Source organism: Bombina bombina, chromosome 3, assembly GCF_027579735.1.
Source record: "Bombina bombina isolate aBomBom1 chromosome 3, aBomBom1.pri, whole genome shotgun sequence".
Taxonomy (NCBI): Eukaryota; Metazoa; Chordata; class Amphibia; order Anura; family Bombinatoridae; genus Bombina; species Bombina bombina.
The window spans coordinates 192,154,624-192,173,912 of record NC_069501.1 but is presented as its reverse complement, the minus strand read 5'-3'; the positions used below and the strand labels follow the sequence as shown (position 1 = coordinate 192,173,912).

General features: G+C 44.6%; 1 protein-coding gene across 2 annotated transcripts in view; it reads right to left on the bottom strand.

Moving 5' to 3' along the window:
- Nucleotides 1-19,289, bottom strand: part of TBC1D23 (TBC1 domain family member 23) — a 203,832-nt gene that overhangs the window by 135,948 nt on the left and 48,595 nt on the right. The gene's annotated exons all lie outside the window — the stretch shown is intronic.

The window sequence follows — 19,289 nt, the reverse complement described above, 5'->3', positions numbered from 1 at the left end:
ACTAAGACTTAAATAGGAGTAGTTTAGTAAGGTGGGCATACCTCTGACAAAGCAGGATTGCACCTGCGAAACACAAAAGGCCAAACCAACAAGCCAATTATTTACTTCTTTGATTTTATTGCTATATTATTTCATCTTCATCCAAGTGTATATGTTTTTAAGTGGACTATATATGGAAAACTACCACTTTTATTAGAATAAATATACTTTATTTCGAGTGGATATTATTTCTCAATACGAGACAATGGAAAGGACTAAGTACTAACGTCCTCTTTACCGCAGCTGTTTACCTGAATCGGACCTGTAGGGATTTTGATTGGAGGAACGGTTTTCACTTCTGAGAAACCGGTACCACGTGTTATGTGTTGTTGTAGTGCATCTTGGCTCTGAGCGAGTTTTAAATGCGAGTGTGCATTTTGCTTTTATCATTAAATTATTTGTGTGAATCCTATTCATCTACACTTAAATCCGTCGTTGGAGTGGCACTTCTTCCATTTTTTTGTTAAGCTTTTCTTTTCACTCATTTCCCAGTTCCCTAGAACAAAAGAACCCTTGCTAGCCAATCACAAACTAATATGCCGATATAGCATGATCTCATGTTTTCACATTTGCAGTTAAAGGGACAAAATACCCAACATTTTTGTTTCATGATTTAGATAGAACATACAATGTTAAACAACTTTACAATTTACTCCTATTATCAAATTTTCTTTGTTTTCGTTTGAAAAAGCACAAAGGTAAGCTCAGGTGTGTGCACGTGTCTGCAGAACTATATGGCAGCATTTTTGCAACAATGACATACATTAACAGGAGCACTAGATAGCAGCACTATTTTCTGTCATGTAGTGCTCCAGACATGTGCACACTACCTATCTAGATATCTCTTTAACAAAGAGTAACAGAAGAACAAAGCACATTTAATAATAGAAGTACATTGAAAACTTTTTTTAAAAAATGTTATGCTTTGTCTTAATAATGTAATAAAAAAAATGTAGTTTCATGTCCTTTTAAGGAAAGAGACTGGAGTAGCCTTCCCTCTTCTATTACCTTAAAGGGACAGTGTACACTCATTTTCATATAACTGCATGTAATAGACACTACTATAAAGAATAAGATGCACAGATACAGATATAAAAATCCAGTATAAAACTGTTTAAAAACCTACTTAGAAGCCCTCAGTTTAGTTCTGTTTAAAAGGTTACTAAAACAACCCAAAGGTAAGTGGGAAATAAGACCCCCTCCCCCTTCTTTTGCATATTAAAAGACCCTTTACACAAACAGGAGCAAGCTGGAGTAGGTAGCCGACGGTATTCTCATAAAACGTTGGGGCTTGGTTAGGAGTCTGAAAATCACAGCAATGTTATTTAAAAATAAACAACTTTATGGGCTATATACATAGATCATCTACAAAACATTTATGCAAAGAAAAAATGAATGTATAATGTCCCTTTTAAGGTGATTTAGCACAGATTCAGCTTAGTTAATTAGAAAAAAATAAAAATAATTAACAGGTATTTAAATAGACATATATTCATTTTTAATCTTTATCTATTAGGTAAAAATAAATATACTAGTCCTAAAGCCTGTGTACACTGGCCATTTTTTGCAGTACAGCGGTCCCACCCCTCCCACTCTATCTCCCCCCTCTTTTGCTCTCTCTCCCCCCTCTCTTTTGCTCTCTCCCCCCCCAATTTTGCTCTCTCCCCCCCCTCTTTTGCGCTCTCTCCATTTCTCCTATCTTTTGCTCTCTATCCCCCCTCTCTTTTTCTCTCTCTCCCCCCTCTCTTTTGCGCTCTCTCCCCCCTCTCTCTTTTGCTCTCTCTCCCCCCCTCTCTCTTTTGCTCTCTCTCCCCCCTCTCTCTTTTGCTCTCTCTCCCCCCTCTCTCTTTTGCTCTCTCTCCCCCCTCTCTCTTTTGCTCTCTCTCCCCCCTCTCTCTTTTGCTCTCTCTCCGACCTCTCTTTTGCTCTCTCCCCCCTCTCTTTTGCTCTCTCTCCCCCCTCTCTCTTTTGCTCTCTCCCCCCTCTCTTTTGCTCCCTCTCTCCCCCCTCTTTTGCTCCCTCTCTCCCCCTCTCTTGCTCTCTCTCTCTCCCCCCCCCCAATTTTGCTCTCTCCCCCTCTCTTTTGCGCTCTCTCCATTTCTCCTCTCTTTTGCTCTCTATCCCCCCTCTCTTTTGCTCTCTATCCCCCCTCTTTTGCTCTCTATCCCCCCTCTTTTGCTCTCTATCCCCCCTCTTTTGCTCTCTATCCCCCCTCTTTTGCTCTCTCTCCCCCCTCTCTTTTGCTCTCTCTCCCCCCTCTCTTTTGCTCTCTCTCCCCCCCTCTCCTTTGCTCTCTCTCCCCCCCTCTCCTTTGCTCTCTCTCCCCCCCTCTCCTTTGCTCTCTCTCCCCCCCTCTCCTTTGCTCTCTCTCTCAACCCCCCTCTCCTTTGCTCTCTCTCTCCCGCCCCCTCTCCTTTGCTCTCTCTCTCCTCTCCTTTGCTATCTCTCCCCTCTCCTTTGCTCTCTCTCCCCTCTCCTTTGCTCTCTCTCCCCTCTCCTTTGCTCTCTCTCTCCCCTCTCCTTTGCTCTCTCTCTCTCCTCTCCTTTGCTCTCTCTCTCTCCTCTCCTTTGCTCTCTCTCTCTCCTCTCCTTTGCTCTCTCTCTCTCTCTCCTCTCCTTTGCTCTCTCTCTCTCTCCTCTCCTTTGCTCTCTCTCTCTCCTCTTTTTTGCTCTCTCTCTCTCCTCTCTTTTGTTCTCTCTCTCTCCTCTCTTTTGTTCTCTCTCCTCCTCTCTTTTGCTCCCTCTCTTTTGTTCTCTCTCCCCCCTCTCTTTTGCTCTCTCTCTTCACCCCTCTCCTTTGCTCTCTCCCCCCCCTCTCTCTCCCCCTCCTCTCTTTTGCGCTCCCTCTCCCCCTCCTCTTTTGCGCTCTCTCCCACTTTCTCCCCCTCTCTCTTTTGCTCTTTCTATCCCCCCTTTTGCTCTCTCTCCCCCTTTCTCTTTTGCTCTTTCTATCCCCCCTTTTGCACTCTCTCTCTCCCTTTCTCTTTTGCTCTCTCTCTCCCCCTCTCTTTTGCTCTCTCTCTCCCCCTCTCTTTTGCTCTCTCTCTCCCCCTCTCTTTTGCTCTCTCTCTCCCCCTCTCTTTTGCTCTCTCTCTCCCCCTCTTTTGCTCTCTCTCTCCCCCTCTCTTTTGCCCTCTCCCCCTCCCTTTTGAGCTCTCTCCCCCTCCCTTTTGAGCTCTCTCCCCCTCCCTTTTGAGCTCTCTCCCCCCCTCCCTTTTGCTCTCTCTTTCCCCCTCTCTTTTGCTCTCTCTATCCCCCTCTCTTTTGCTGTCTCTCTACCCCTCTCTTTTGCTGTCTCTCTACCCCTCTCTTTTGCTGTCTCTCTACCCCTCTCTTTTGCTGTCTCTCTACCCCTCTCTTTTGCTGTCTCTCTACCCCTCTCTTTTGCTGTCTCTCTACCCTCTCCTTTGCTCTCTCTCCTCTCCTTTGCTCTCTCTCTCTCCTCTCCTTTGCTCTCTCTCTCCCCTCTCCTTTGCTCTCTCTCCTCTCCTTTGCTCTCTCTCTCCTCTCTTTTGCTCTCTCTCTCTCCTCTCTTTTGCTCTCTCTCCTCCCTCTCTTTTTTTCTCTCTCCTCCCTCTCTTTTTTTCTCTCTCCCCCTCTCTTTTGCTCCCTCTCTCCTCCCTCTCTTTTGTTCTCTCTCTCCTCCCTCTCTTTTGCTCTCTCTCTCTTCACCCCTCTCCTTTGCTCTCTCTCTCCCCCTCCTCTCTTTTGCGCTCCCTCTCCCCCTCCTCTCTTTTGCGCTCCCTCTCCCCCTCCTCTCTTTTGCGCTCCCCCTCCTCTCTTTTGCGCTCCCTCTCCCCCTCCTCTTTTGCGCTCCCTCTCCCCCTCCTCTTTTGCGCTCCCTCTCCCCCTCCTCTTTTGCGCTCCCTCTCCCCCTCCTCTTTTGCGCTCCCTCTCCCCCTCCTCTTTTGCGCTCCCTCTCCCCCTCCTCTTTTGCGCTCCCTCTCCCCCTCCTCTTTTGCGCTCCCTCTCCCCCTCCTCTTTTGCGCTCCCTCTCCCCCTTTCTCCCCCTCTCTCTTTTGCTCTTTCTATCCCCCCTTTTGCTCTCTCTCCCCCTTTCTCTTTTGCTCTTTCTATCCCCCCTTTTGCACTCTCTCCCCCCCTCTCTTTTGCTCTCTCTCCCCCCTCTCTTTTGCTCTCTCTCTCCCCCTCTCTTTTGCTCTCTCTCTCCCCCTCTCTTTTGCTCTCTCCCCCTCTTTTGCTCTCTCTCCCCCCCTCTTTTGCTCTCTCTCTCCCCCTCTCTTTTGCTCTCTCTCCCCCTCTCTTTTGCTCTCTCTCTCCCCCTCTCTTTTGCTCTCTCTCTCCCCCTCTCTTTTGCTCTCTCTCTCCCCCTCTCTTTTGCTCTCTCCCCCTCTTTTGCTCTCTCCCCCTCTTTTGCTCTCTCCCCCTCTTTTGCTCTCTCTCTCCCCCTCTCTCTCTCCCCCTCTTTTGCTCTCTCTCTCCCCCTCTCTTTTGCTCTCTCTCCCCCTCCCTTTTGCTCCCTCTCCCCCCTCCCTTTTGCTCTCTCCCCCCTCCCTTTTGCTCTCTCCCCCGCTCTCTTTTGCTCTCTCTCCCCCCCTCTCTTTTGCTCTCTCCCCCCCCTCTCTTTTGCTCTCTCGCCCCCCCCTCGCTTTTGCCCCCCCCTCTCTTTTGCTCTCTCCCCCCCCTCTCTTTTGCTCTCTCTCCACCCCCTCTCTTTTGCTCTCTCTCTACACCCCTCTCTTTTGCTCTCTCTCTCCACCCCTCTTTTGCTCTCTCTCTCCACCCCTCTTTTGCTCTCTCTCTCCACCCCTCTTTTGCTCTCTCTCCCCCTCTCTTTTGCTCCCCCTCTCTTTTGCTCTCTCTCTCCCCCTCTCTTTTGCTCTCTCTCTCTCCCCCTCTCTTTTGCTCTCTCTCTCTCCCCCTCTCTTTTGCTCTCTCTCTCTCTCCCCCTCTCTTTTGCTCTCTCTCTCCCCCTCTCTTTTGCTCTCTCCCCCTCTCTTTTGCTCTCTCCCCCTCTCTTTTGCTCTCTCTCTCCCCCTCTTTTGCTGTCTCTCTACCCCTCTCTTTTGCTGTCTTTCTACCCCTCTCTTTTGCTGTCTCTCTACCCCTCTCTTTTGCTGTCTCTCTACCCCTCTCTTTTGCTGTCTCTCTACCCCTCTCTTTTGCTGTCTCTCTCCCCCCCTCTCTTTTACTCTCTCCCCCCTCTTTTGCTCCCTGTCCCCCTCTCTTTTGCTCTCTCTCTCTCCCCCTCTCTTTTACTCTCTCTCTCCCCCCCTCTCTTTTACTCTCTCTCTCCCCCAACTATTTTGCTCTCCCCCCTCTCTTTTGCTCTCCCCCCCCCCTCTTTTGCTCTCTCTCCCCCCCTCTTTTGCTCTCCCCCCCCTCTTTTGCTCTCTCTCTCTCCCCCCTCTCTTTTGCTCTCTCTCCCCTCTCTTTTGCTCCCTCTCCCCCCTCCCTTTTGCTCCCTCTCCCCCCTCCCTTTTGCTCTCTCCCCCCTCCCTTTTGCTCTCTCTCCCCCCCTCTCTTTTGCTCTCTCTCCCCCCCTCTCTTTTGCTCTCTCCCCCCCTCTCTTTTGCTCTCTCGCCCCCCCCCCTCTCTTTTGCTCTCTCCCCCCCCTCTCTTTTGCTCTCTCTCCCCCCTCTCTTTTGCTCTCTCTACACCCCTCTCTTTTGCTCTCTCTCTCCACCCCTCTTTTGCTCTCTCTCTCCACCCCTCTTTTGCTCTCTCTCTCCACCCCTCTTTTGCTCTCTCTCCCCCCCTCTCTTTTGCTCTCTCTCTCCCCCTCTCTTTTGCTCTCTCTCTCTCCCCCTCTCTTTTGCTCTCTCTCTCTCCCCCTCTCTTTTGCTCTCTCTCTCTCTCCCCCTCTCTTTTGCTCTCTCTCTCCCCCTCTCTTTTGCTCTCTCCCCCTCTCTTTTGCTCTCTCCCCCTCTCTTTTGCTCTCTCTCTCCCCCTCTTTTGCTGTCTCTCTACCCCTCTCTTTTGCTGTCTTTCTACCCCTCTCTTTTGCTGTCTCTCTACCCCTCTCTTTTGCTGTCTCTCTACCCCTCTCTTTTGCTGTCTCTCTACCCCTCTCTTTTGCTGTCTCTCTCCCCCCCTCTCTTTTACTCTCTCCCCCCTCTTTTGCTCCCTGTCCCCCTCTCTTTTGCTCTCTCTCTCTCCCCCTCTCTTTTACTCTCTCTCTCCCCCCCTCTCTTTTACTCTCTCTCTCCCCCAACTATTTTGCTCTCCCCCCTCTCTTTTGCTCTCCCCCCCCCCTCTTTTGCTCTCTCTCCCCCCCTCTTTTGCTCTCCCCCCCCTCTTTTGCTCTCTCTCTCTCCCCCCTCTCTTTTGCTCTCTCTCCCCTCTCTTTTGCTCCCTCTCCCCCCTCCCTTTTGCTCCCTCTCCCCCCTCCCTTTTGCTCTCTCCCCCCTCCCTTTTGCTCTCTCTCCCCCCCTCTCTTTTGCTCTCTCTCCCCCCCTCTCTTTTGCTCTCTCCCCCCCTCTCTTTTGCTCTCTCGCCCCCCCCCCTCTCTTTTGCTCTCTCCCCCCCCTCTCTTTTGCTCTCTCTCCCCCCTCTCTTTTGCTCTCTCTACACCCCTCTCTTTTGCTCTCTCTCTCCACCCCTCTTTTGCTCTCTCTCTCCACCCCTCTTTTGCTCTCTCTCTCCACCCCTCTTTTGCTCTCTCTCTCCCCCTCTCTTTTGCTCTCTCTCTTTGCTCTCTCTCTCCCCCTCTCTTTTGCTCTCTCTCTCTCCCCCTCTCTTTTGCTCTCTCTCTCTCCCCCTCTCTTTTGCTCTCTCTCTCCCCCTCTCTTTTGCTCTCTCTCTCCCCCTCTCTTTTGCTCTCTCTCTCCCCCTCTCTTTTGCTCTCTCTCTCCCCCTCTCTTTTGCTCTCTCTCTCCCCCTCTCTTTTGCTCTCTCTCTCCCCCTCTCTTTTGCTCTCTCTCTCCCCCTCTCTTTTGCTCTCTCTCTCCCCCTCTCTTTTGCTCTCTCTCCCCCCCTCTCTTTTGCTCTCTCTCTCCCCCTCTCTTTTGCTCTCTCTCTACCCCTCTCTTTTGCTGTCTCTCTACCCCTCTCTTTTGCTGTCTCTCTACCCCTCTCTTTTGCTGTCTCTCTACCCCTCTCTTTTGCTGTCTCTCTACCTCTCTTTTGCTCTCTCTCCCCCCTCTCTTTTGCTCTCTCTCTCCCTCCCTCTCTTTTACTCTCTCCCCCCTCTTTTGCTCCCTGTCCCCCTCTCTTTTGCTCTCTCTCTCTCTCCCCCTCTCTTTTACTCTCTCTCTCCCCCCCTCTCTTTTACTCTCTCTCTCCCCCAACTCTTTTGCTCTCCCCCCTCTCTTTTGCTCTCCCCCCCCCTCTTTTGCTCTCCCCCCCCCCTCTTTTGCTCTCTCTCTCTCTCCCCCCTCTCTTTTGCTCTCTCTCTCCCCCCTCTCTTTTGCGCTCTCGTCCCCTTTCTTTTGCTCTCTCTCCCCCCCTCTCTTTTGCTCCCTCTCCCCCCCTCTCTTTTGCTCTCTCGTCCCCTTTCTTTTGCTCTCTCTCCCCCCTCTCTTTTGCTCTCCCCTCCCTCTCTTTTGCTATCTCCCCCCACCTACATTTTGCTCTCTCTCTCCCCCCCGTACATTTTGCTCTCTCTCTCCCCACTACCTTTTGCTCTCTCTCTCTCTCCCCACTACCTTTTGCTCTCTCTCTACCCACTACCTCTTGCTCTCTCTCTACCCACTACCTTTTGCTCTCTCTCTCCCCACTACCTTTTGCTCTCTCTCTCCCCACTACCTTTTGCTCTCTCTCTCCCCACTACCTTTTGCTCTCTCTCTCCCCACTACCTTTTGCTCTCTCTCTCCCCACTACCTTTTGCTCTCTTTCTCTCTCCCATCTCTTTTTCTCCCCCCTCTCTCTCCCCCCATACATTTTGCTCTCTCTCTCTCTCCCCACTACCTTTTGCTCTCTTTCTCTCTCCCCCCTTTCTTCCCCCCCCTCTCTTTTGCTCTCCCCCCCCCCCTACCTTTTGCTTTCTCTCTCCCCCACCTTTTGATCTCTTTCTCTCCCCTGCTCTCTCCCCCCTCTCTTTTGCTCTATCCCCCTCTCTCTTTTGCTCTATCCCCCCTCTCTTTTGCCCTTTCCCTTTTGCTTTCTCTCTACCCCCTCTCTTTTGCTCTCCCTTTCCCCATGCCACGCCCCCATAATACTGCTCCCGTCCGGCCACACCCCATCACAGCTCTCCAATCGACCACGCCCCCCACCACAACAGCTTCAGCCCACCCTCTCTGCTGTCTGATCCTAACGACCAGGTATGTTTGTCCTTGCGCAGTCTCTACTGCGCATGACTGCATCTGACAAATGACCTGGCCTTTTATTATATAGGATATAGATGTATACATAATAATATTAACACCTAAATTATCCTTGTTTGCACACTGCTATTGCAAAGAATATTTTTCCCATCATGAGTGTTGATGCAAAAACTAAGCAAATGAGTACAGAGAATGTGAGAAAGCAGGGTGAACAAAACCTCACAGATAAAATTAGCTAAAAGTATTAACCCAAGCCTCCCTGGGAGAAAATGGAACAAGTACAATGTTCAGATGTATTTCACAGCAAAAGGAAGCAAAATAAATTATTATGAAATTAAATACTATGTGCAACGGCAAAACTGATTATGTGGTTTACCTTTTACAATGCGGATGTGGACTTCAGTATATATAGGGCGCACTACCAGACCCTTTAAGAAAAGATTAGCTGAACATATCACGAATATTGAGAATGGAGAAAAAACCCATAACCTCTCACTACACTATAGAGATTTTCATGACAGTAATCCGGCCTGTCTAAAAGGCACTATTATTGAATTCATCCCTAGAAATAAAAGGGGAGGAAACAGGGAATTACAATTAAAGGAAGAGGGAATCTTTCTGGATAAACACTATGCATTCCCTCACCCCGTCCGGATTAAATAAAGACATTGACCTGGCAGCATTTCTACTCTAATCCTCAGATTTTTTAACTATTGAACTATTTTTACATTAAATTTCTAAATTTTATTTTTGGATTTTTATATATGTATTTGTCCACAAAATTTCTGCTCAGGAGATCTATTAATAACTTAACTGGAAAGGACAACACTTGTACAGTTAAATAATTCTGTCTATGATCAACTTGTTCGCTTATCTATGGTCTTGGTTCACCAGTATGATACATCAGAATATAGAGGGCATTGTTCCAGGAGGGCTTTATATAAATATTATACAGATTATTAGTGTCTAAAAGATATAGATTAAGATCAGAATAGGATTTTATCACGTTCTAAAAGGTTTATGTATTATTATCCAATCACAGAGTGCGCATTGAACCCAATTATTAGGCTGTATATATTAAATTAGGGTGTTTTTAGAATAGTTATGCTATTTTAACATTATGTATATACATATAACCACTACGATATGAGGTTTACACTAACAAAAATAAAGAGAATGACAATAGAAATCTAGCTTTTATCTTAAAGCTAGTTTTCAGTTTTCATAAGTAAGAAGTATACCTTTAAGGTTAGAAACCACTCCGGTGTTTAAAGGAGCTTTTGAGGTTCCCGGTATTAAACCCTTGATTTAGACGCAAATGAGACTTTCAAATCACTCTGATACATATATATAAGAAATTTATGTCTAAGTATAAGATTATGTTTGTAATCCATCAATTATAGCAAATTACTTGTATGAGATTTTGTGCTGGGAATTAAACTGGGGAATTATACTCATTTCCCAATGGTTAGTACATTTCAGTAATGTAAAAATATACATTTATATAGATGGCGGGGGAGTGTTTCTTCCATGTTTTTTATGTTAGGTTTTTGATGCAAAATATTGTGCTGTCAAATTCATCAATTTGAACAAAAGAAATTACATAAGATATTGTCATTCATTTAAGGATTTGATGTTAGCATGCATTCAAGTATGATATACTGTGGAGGTGAATATAGCCTTCTACAGTGTGTTGTGTTTTTAAACGTATGGGATTCAATCTGCTCGTATGGGGAGTTGTAAAAGTAGACCAACGTACCAATTTTATGTGTAACTTTTTTATGTGCAACTTTTTTAATGTTTAAATATGACATATATGTATAAATGGGGTTAAATTTAACCCGCAACATCTCTTAGCCATTGTAACAGTAGTAACATCTGTAATAAATAAGAGGGTGCATGAGGGCGTGCACGGATCAACTTTCAATACGCTGGTAATATATGAAAGCTACCATATGATTATGGAAGTTTACGGATACGTTGTGCCCCCATGTGACCGTCTTCTTGTTTTGAAATAGGGGGGCGTGCCGCCGCCTCGCTTTTTAAGCCGACAACCATGGCGTTCTGTAAAAGTTTTCCTCTGACGAAGAAGGGACCTGTGGGTCGTGAGCCTTCGAAACGCGTAAGGATCCTTTTACAGAACGGCTTATTATATTCGATTCCTAAGTGAACTGTTATTACGGCGCAAAGGGATTTTCGCAGTCACCAGCTGGACTGGATTTTATTGCTACACATTACCTCATATGTATTGAGGGTATACATTGTAAGCAGCTTGTGTTTGGAGGGTTTTTGTACAAGGGGCAATAAACTTTATGGTATCACACTATCTCTCCCTTTTTTCATTATTACATTTCATGATCCAGTGACACAAGTGGAGGAGGAGTCTACCATTCCCCAATTGAACCGAAGCAAGTAAAGACCGGAAGATCCAATCAACCTCTGGATTAACTAGGTGGAGCTGATCGGACACCCCAGTACAGGGTTTCTCCTTTTGGTGCAGCTCTTACCTCATTAGATTGAGGTTGAAGAATGTAAGTAGGAACCCCGACGGGGATTTATGTTTCTCTCTACAACACTCTTCACTGGATGTTTTAATTTAACTCACTTTTGTACTGTGGACAAATTATTACAATTTGTAACGTTTTGGACTTTGATTTAGAGGGAATAAATACCCTTATTTTGTATCAGAACACTGTTTTCTGCAATTGCCTTTTAGAGGGTGGGAAGGTATTGTCCTGACACTCTAATAGGGCGTCTCTATACCATTATAGCTTTGTTTTTCACCGTCTGTATGAAATACTCAACACTTGTAATAAGACCTACTTGCACTACCATGCAACTGTTCTATTTATAAAGTTTAACACATTAGTATAGTGTGCTATTAACATATGTAATTATTTTTTTTTTTATGATTATTAGTGGGTTTGTATCACTCAGCGCTGCTCCAATACTATCTCTTTTTTAATAACTTTCCAGTACTTAGCGGGACACGGAGGGGTGTCACACTATTTACTTACAGGTTCAGCTGCTAGCAGATATTAACCATAATTGTATAATTTTTTATCTTAGGACCGCCTACTCAGTGCCTAGCGCTTTTTACCTCTTCATAATATATATATATATATATATTTATTTTTTTTCACTAAAAAAATGCACTCACAGGACATCTTAACAGGAACAACAGTGATAAGGTTTTAATGAAACGTTTTCGGGTATAAGCTACCCGAAAAGGGTAGCTTATACCCGAAAACGTTTCATTAAAACCTTATCACTGTTGTTCCTGTTAAGAAGTCCTGTGAGTGCATTTTTTTGAGTGAATATTGGCAGCTATTTCTGCACCCAGGCAGTTGGCATTGGTGGCTGTAAGCTGTTGAAAGGAGTTTATATATATATATATATATATATATATATATATATATATATATATATATATATATATATATATATATAAAAATAATATTTCACTTACAATAATTAAAGGGACAGTCTACACCAGAATTTTTATTGTTTTAAAATATAGATAATCCCTTTATTACCCATTCCCTAGTTTTGCATAACCAACACCTGTAAGATTATTCTATTATTATCTAAGCCTCTGCAAACTGCCCCCTTATTTCAGTTCTTTTGACAGACTTGCATTTTAGCCAATCGGTGCTGGCTCCCAGGAACGCCACGTGCGTGAGCACAGTGTTAACTATATGACACACATGAACTAACACCCTCTAGTGGTGAAAAAACATCAAAATGCAGTGAGAGAAGAGGTGGCCTTCAAGGGTTTAGAAATTAGCATATGAACCTCCTAGGGTTAGCTTTCAAATAAGAATACCAAGAGAACAAAGCAAAATTGGTGATAAAAGCAAATTGGAAAATTATGTAAAATGGCATGCCCTATCTGAATTATAAAAGTTCATTTTGGACTACACTGTCCCTTTAAGTATTGTTGAAATGCTGAGTTTTAGTGGTCCTTTAAAATGAGTTCCATCACTAATCATGAAAACATTGTGTAGAATTTTGCACAGTGAGAATTAACGGGAATGTTAGAAAATAAAGAACAATCCAAAGAATAGGGTTTTTTTTTATTGTTTTTTTCCAAAATGCACATAATTAACATTTCAAGTGTCCACTTAATACAAAATAAATTCTATTTCTTCCACTACACAACACATTATACCTAATCATTAAATGCCATTACACTTTATATATATATATATATATATATATATATATATATATATATATATATATACACACACACACACACAATACATGGTCCATTTGTACAAGTATTTATGTCCCTGATACCTTTAATAATTTTTACAGGCAAGCGAGTAGCAGATTACTAATGTTATGAATGTGCTAATGTTTATGGCTGAGAATTGGAAGACCAAATTACAAAAACAACAGATTTTAAAATGGCAGAAGTCTAATTATCTGAAACAATGGTATTTTAGAAACGTTAGTAAGGCAAGTACCACTTGGAGTGCTGTCTATATGTTGAGTGTATGTCCTTATATCTGAGGGAAGAAATGTTTGAGATTCGATGCATAAGGTAAAGCAAGCTTACTGGTGGTAAAAAACACAAGAAACTCATAACTTAATTTCCCATAAAATGTTTAATTATGCATAATTTTATATTTTTGCAAATCACTTTATTTTGCTTGCTTTCTCTTTATATTTCTCTCATTTTCCACTCCCCCTATAGTTGATTCCATGGGATGCCGAACCCTGACCTTCCTACATCCTGTACAGTGATTGGTAGATATATGTAGGAGCTCATTTATAGCTGCCTCTAGTTGGCCACAGATAAGGAAGCAAGATAAATAACAATCAACAGACTTTGTAGTGTGTTCTGGACCTTCAAAATAATGCATATTTTACTAACAAAAACAGAATTTATGTTTACCTGATAAATTACTTTCTCCAACGGTGTGTCCGGTCCACGGCGTCATCCTTACTTGTGGGATATTCTCTTCCCCAACAGGAAATGGCAAAGAGCCCAGCAAAGCTGGTCACATGATCCCTCCTAGGCTCCGCCTACCCCAGTCATTCGACCGACGTTAAGGAGGAATATTTGCATAGGAGAAACCATATGATACCGTGGTGACTGTAGTTAAAGAAAATAAATTATCAGACCTGATTAAAAAACCAGGGCGGGCCGTGGACCGGACACACCGTTGGAGAAAGTAATTTATCAGGTAAACATAAATTCTGTTTTCTCCAACATTGGTGTGTCCGGTCCACGGCGTCATCCTTACTTGTGGGAACCAATACCAAAGCTTTAGGACACGGATGAAGGGAGGGAGCAAATCAGGTCACCTAAATGGAAGGCACCACGGCTTGCAAAACCTTTCTCCCAAAAATAGCCTCAGAAGAAGCAAAAGTATCAAACTTGTAAAATTTGGTAAAAGTGTGCAGTGAAGACCAAGTCGCTGCCCTACATATCTGATCAACAGAAGCCTCGTTCTTGAAGGCCCATGTGGAAGCCACAGCCCTAGTGGAATGAGCTGTGATTCTTTCGGGAGGCTGCCGTCCGGCAGTCTCGTAAGCCAATCTGATGATGCTTTTAATCCAAAAAGAGAGAGAGGTAGAAGTTGCTTTTTGACCTCTCCTTTTACCGGAATAAACAACAAACAAGGAAGATGTTTGTCTAAAATCCTTTGTAGCATCTAAATAGAATTTTAGAGCGCGAACAACATCCAAATTGTGCAACAAACGTTCCTTCTTCGAAACTGGTTTCGGACACAGAGAAGGTACGATAATCTCCTGGTTAATGTTTTTGGTAGAAACAACTTTTGGAAGAAAACCAGGTTTAGTACGTAAAACCACCTTATCTGCATGGAACACCAGATAAGGAGGAGAACACTGCAGAGCAGATAATTCTGAAACTCTTCGAGCAGAAGAAATTGCAACCAAAAACAAAACTTTCCAAGATAATAACTTAATATCAACGGAATGTAAGGGTTCAAACGGAACCCCCTGAAGAACTGAAAGAACTAAGTTGAGACTCCAAGGAGGAGTCAAAGGTTTGTAAACAGGCTTGATTCTGACCAGAGCCTGAACAAAGACTTGAACATCTGGCACAGCTGCCAGCTTTTTGTGAAGTAACACAGACAAGGCAGAAATCTGTCCCTTCAGGGAACTTGCAGATAATCCTTTTTCCAATCCTTCTTGAAGGAAGGATAGAATCTTAGGAATCTTAACCTTGTCCCAAGGGAATCCTTTAGATTCACACCAACAGATATATTTTTTCCAAATTTTGTGGTAAATCTTTCTAGTTACAGGCTTTCTGGCCTGAACAAGAGTGTCGATAACAGAATCTGAGAACCCTCGCTTCGATAAGATCAAGCGTTCAATCTCCAAGCAGTCAGCTGGAGTGAGACCAGATTCGGATGTTCGAACGGACCCTGAACAAGAAGGTCTCGTCTCAAAGGTAGCTTCCATGGTGGAGCCGATGACATATTCACCAGATCTGCATACCAAGTCCTGCGTGGCCACGCAGGAGCTATCAAGATCACCGACGCCCTCTCCTGATTGATCCTGGCTACCAGCCTGGGGATGAGAGGAAACGGCGGGAACACATAAGCTAGTTTGAAGGTCCAAGGTGCTACTAGTGCATCCACTAGAGCCGCCTTGGGATCCCTGGATCTGGACCCGTAGCAAGGAACTTTGAAGTTCTGACGAGAGGCCATCAGATCCATGTCTGGAATGCCCCACAGTTGAGTGACTTGGGCAAAGATTTCCGGATGGAGTTCCCACTCCCCCGGATGCAATGTCTGACGACTCAGAAAATCCGCTTCCCAATTTTCCACTCCTGGGATGTGGATAGCAGACAGGTGGCAGGAGTGAGACTCCGCCCATAGAATGATTTTGGTCACTTCTTCCATCGCTAGGGAACTCCTTGTTCCCCCCTGATGGTTGATGTACGCAACAGTTGTCATGTTGTCTGATTGAAACCGTATGAACTTGGCCCTCGCTAGCTGAGGCCAAGCCTTGAGAGCATTGAATATCGCTCTCAGTTCCAGATATTTATCGGTAGAAGAGATTCTTCCCGAGACCAAAGACCCTGAGCTTTCAGGGATCCCCAGACCGCGCCCCAGCCCATCAGACTGGCGTCGGTCGTGACAATGACCCACTCTGGTCTGCGGGAGGTCACCCCTTGTGACAGGTTGTCCAGGGACAGCCACCAACGGAGTGAGTCTCTGGTCCTCTGATTTACTTGTATCTTCGGAGACAAGTCTGTATAGTCCCCATTCCACTGACTGAGCATACACAGTTGTAATGGTCTTAGATGAATGCGCGCAAAAGGAACTATGTCCATTGCCGCTACCATCAAACCTATCACTTCCATGCACTGCGCTATGGAAGGAAGAGGAACGGAATGAAGTATCCGACAAGAGTTTAGAAGTTTTGTTTTTCTGGTCTCTGTCAGAAAAATCCTCATTTCTAAGGAGTCTATTATTGTTCCCAAGAAGGGAACTCTTGTCGACGGAGATAGAGAACTCTTTTCCACGTTCACTTTCCATCCGTGAGATCTGAGAAAGGCCAGGACTATGTCCGTGTGAGCCTTTGCTTGAGGAAGGGACGACGCTTGAATCAGAATGTCGTCCAAGTAAGGTACTACAGCAATGCCCCTTGGTCTTAGCACCGCCAGCAGGGACCCTAGTACCTTTGAGAAAATCCTTGGAGCAGTGGCTAATCCGAAAGGAAGCGCCACGAACTGGTAATGCTTGTCCAGGAATGCGAACCTTAGGAACCGATGATGTTCCTTGTGGACAGGAATATGTAGATACGCATCCTTTAAATCCACCGTGGTCAAGAATTGACCTTCCTGGATGGAAGGATTGTTCGATTGGTTTCCATTTTGGACGATGGAACCTTGAGAAACTTGTTTAGGATCTTGAGATCTAAGATTGGTCTGAACGTTCCCACTTTTTTGGGAACTACGAACAGATTGGAGTAGAACCCCATCCCTCGTTCTCTTAATGGAACAGGATGAATCACTTCCAGAAGATAACCTTGGGAGACTATTTCTAGCGCCCAAGGATCCAGAACATCTCTTGCCCAAGCCTGAGTGAAGAGAGAGAGTCTGCCCCCCACCAAATCCGGTCCCGGATCGGGGGCCCGCATCTCATGCTGTCTTGGGAGCAGTGGCAGGTTTCTTGGCCTGCTTTCCTTTGTTCCAGCCTTGCATAGGTCTCCAGGCTGGATTGGCTTGAGAAGTATTACCCTCCTGCTTAGAGGACGTAGCACTTGGGGCTGGTCCGTTTCTGCGAAAGGGACGAAAATTAGGTTTATTTTTGGCCTTGAAAAACCTATCCTGAGGAAGGGCGTGGCCCTTGCCCCCAGTGATATCAGAGATAATCTCTTTCAAGTCAGGGCCAAACAGTGTTTTCCCCTTGAAAGGAATGTCAAGCAATTTGTTCTTGGAAGGCTTTCCTTTGTTCCTCCGCTGACCAAGATTTTAACCAAAGCGCTCTGCGCGCCACAATAGCAAACCCAGAATTTTTCGCCGCTAACCTAGCCAATTGCAAGGTGGCGTCTAGGGTGAAAGAATTAGCCAATTTAAGAGCACGAATTCTGTCCATAATCTCCTCATAAGAAGAAGAATTACTAATAATCGCCTTTTCTAGCTCATCGAACCAGAAACACGCGGCTGTAGTGACAGGGACAATGCATGCAATTGGTTGTAGAAGGTAACCTTGCTGAACAAACATCTTTTTTAGCAAACCTTCTAATTTTTTATCCATAGGATCTTGAAAAGCACAACTATCTTCTATGGGTATAGTGGCGCGCTTGTTTAGAGTAGAAACCGCCCCCTCGACCTTGGGGACTGTCTGCCATAAGTCCTTTCTGGGGTCGACTATAGGAAACAACTTTTTAAATATGGGGGGAGGTACGAAAGGTATACCGGGCCTGTCCCATTCTTTATTAACAATGTACGCCACCCGCTTGGATATAGGAAAAGCTTCGGGGGGCCCCGGGGCCTCTAGGAACTTGTCCATTTTACATAGTGTTTCTGGAATGACCAGATAATCACAATCATCCAAATTGGATAACACCTCCTTAAGTAGAGCGCGGAGATGTTCCAACTTAAATTTAAAAGTAATCACATCAGGTTCAGCTTGTTGAGAAATTTTTCCTGAATCTGAAATTTCTCCCTCAGACAAAACCTCCCTGGCCCCCTCAGACTGGTGTAGGGGCCCTTCAGAAACAATATCATCAGCGTCCTCATGCTCTTCAGTATTTCTAAAACAGAGCAGTCGCGCTTTCGCTGATAAGTGGGCATATTGGCTAAAATGTTTTTGATAGAATTATCCATTACAGCCGTTAATTGTTGCATAGTAAGGAGTATTGGCGCGCTAGATGTACTAGGGGCCTCCTGTATGGGCAAGACTGGTGTAGACGAAGGAGGGGATGATGCAGTACCATGCTTACTCCCCTCACTTGAGGAATCATCTTGGGCATCATTTTTACTAAATTTTTTATGACATAAATCACATCTATTTAAATGAGAAGGAACCTTGGCTTCCCCACAGTCAGAACACAATCTATCTGGTAGTTCAGACATGTTAAACAGGCATAAACTTGATAACAAAGCACAAAAAACGTTTTAAAATAAAACCGTTACTGTCACTTTAAATTTTAAACTGAACACACTTTATTACTGCAATTGCGAAAAAGTATGAAGGAATTGTTCAAAATTCACCAAAATTTCACCACAGTGTCTTAAAGCCTTAAAAGTATTGCACACCAAATTTGGAAGCTTTAACCCTTAAAATAACGGAACCGGAGCCGTTTTTATATTTAACCCCTTTACAGTCCCTGGAATCTGCTTTGCTGAGACCCAACCAAGCCCAAAGGGGAATACGATACCAAATGATGCCTTCAGAAAGACTTTTCTATGTATCAGAGCTCCACACACATGCAGCTGCATGCCATGCTGTTCTCAAAAACAAGTGCGCCATACCGGCGCGAAAATGAGGCTCTGACTATGATTAGGGAAAGCCCCTATAGAATAAAGTGTCTAAAACAGTGCCTGCCGATATTATTTTACAAAAAATACCCAGATTAAATGATTCCTCAAGGCTAAATATGTGTAAATATGATCGATTTAGCCCAGAAAATGTCTACAGTCTTAATAAACCCTTGTGAAGCCCTTATTTACTGTCTGAATAAAAATGGCTTACCGGATCCCATAGGGAAAATGACAGCTTCCAGCATTACATCGTCTTGTTAGAATGTGTCATACCTCAAGCAGCAAAAGACTGCTCACTGTTCCCCCAACTGAAGTTAATTCCTCTCAACAGTCCTGTGTGGAACAGCCATGGATTTTAGTAACGGTTGCTAAAATCATTTTCCTCATACAAACAGAAATCTTCATCTCTTTTCTGTTTCAGAGTAAATAGTACATACCAGCACTATTTTAAAATAACAAACTCTTGATTGAATAATAAAAACTACAGTTAAACACTAAAAAACTCTAAGCCATCTCCGTGGAGATGTTGCCTGTACAACGGCAAAGAGAATGACTGGGGTAGGCGGAGCCTAGGAGGGATCATGTGACCAGCTTTGCTGGGCTCTTTGCCATTTCCTGTTGGGGAAGAGAATATCCCACAAGTAAGGATGACGCCGTGGACCGGACACACCTATGTTGGAGAAATGGCAGTTTTTTAAAAAAACATTTATTTTGCAATGCATATATTTTGTATTGTTGTGAATAATTTCTGATGCATAGGTAAGATTTTGACTTCAATGTACCTTTAAGGACTACTAGCAATGGCCCATTAAGGCCTCTACACAACAACAAAGTTCAGTCAACAACCAATTTTACCAGATGCACGAACATATAATGTGATGATGTGACAGTAAAGTACAATGTGCACATGTGATCAGGGACTATGGGTAGGAAAAGACAAAAAAGCCAACACAGGATTCTAACAAGTTATAAAGCAACACTCTTGTCTTACCAACATGTGCTTCTAAAGTAAACCTATTTTTCTAAGCTGCCTTCTATTCAAATTTAAA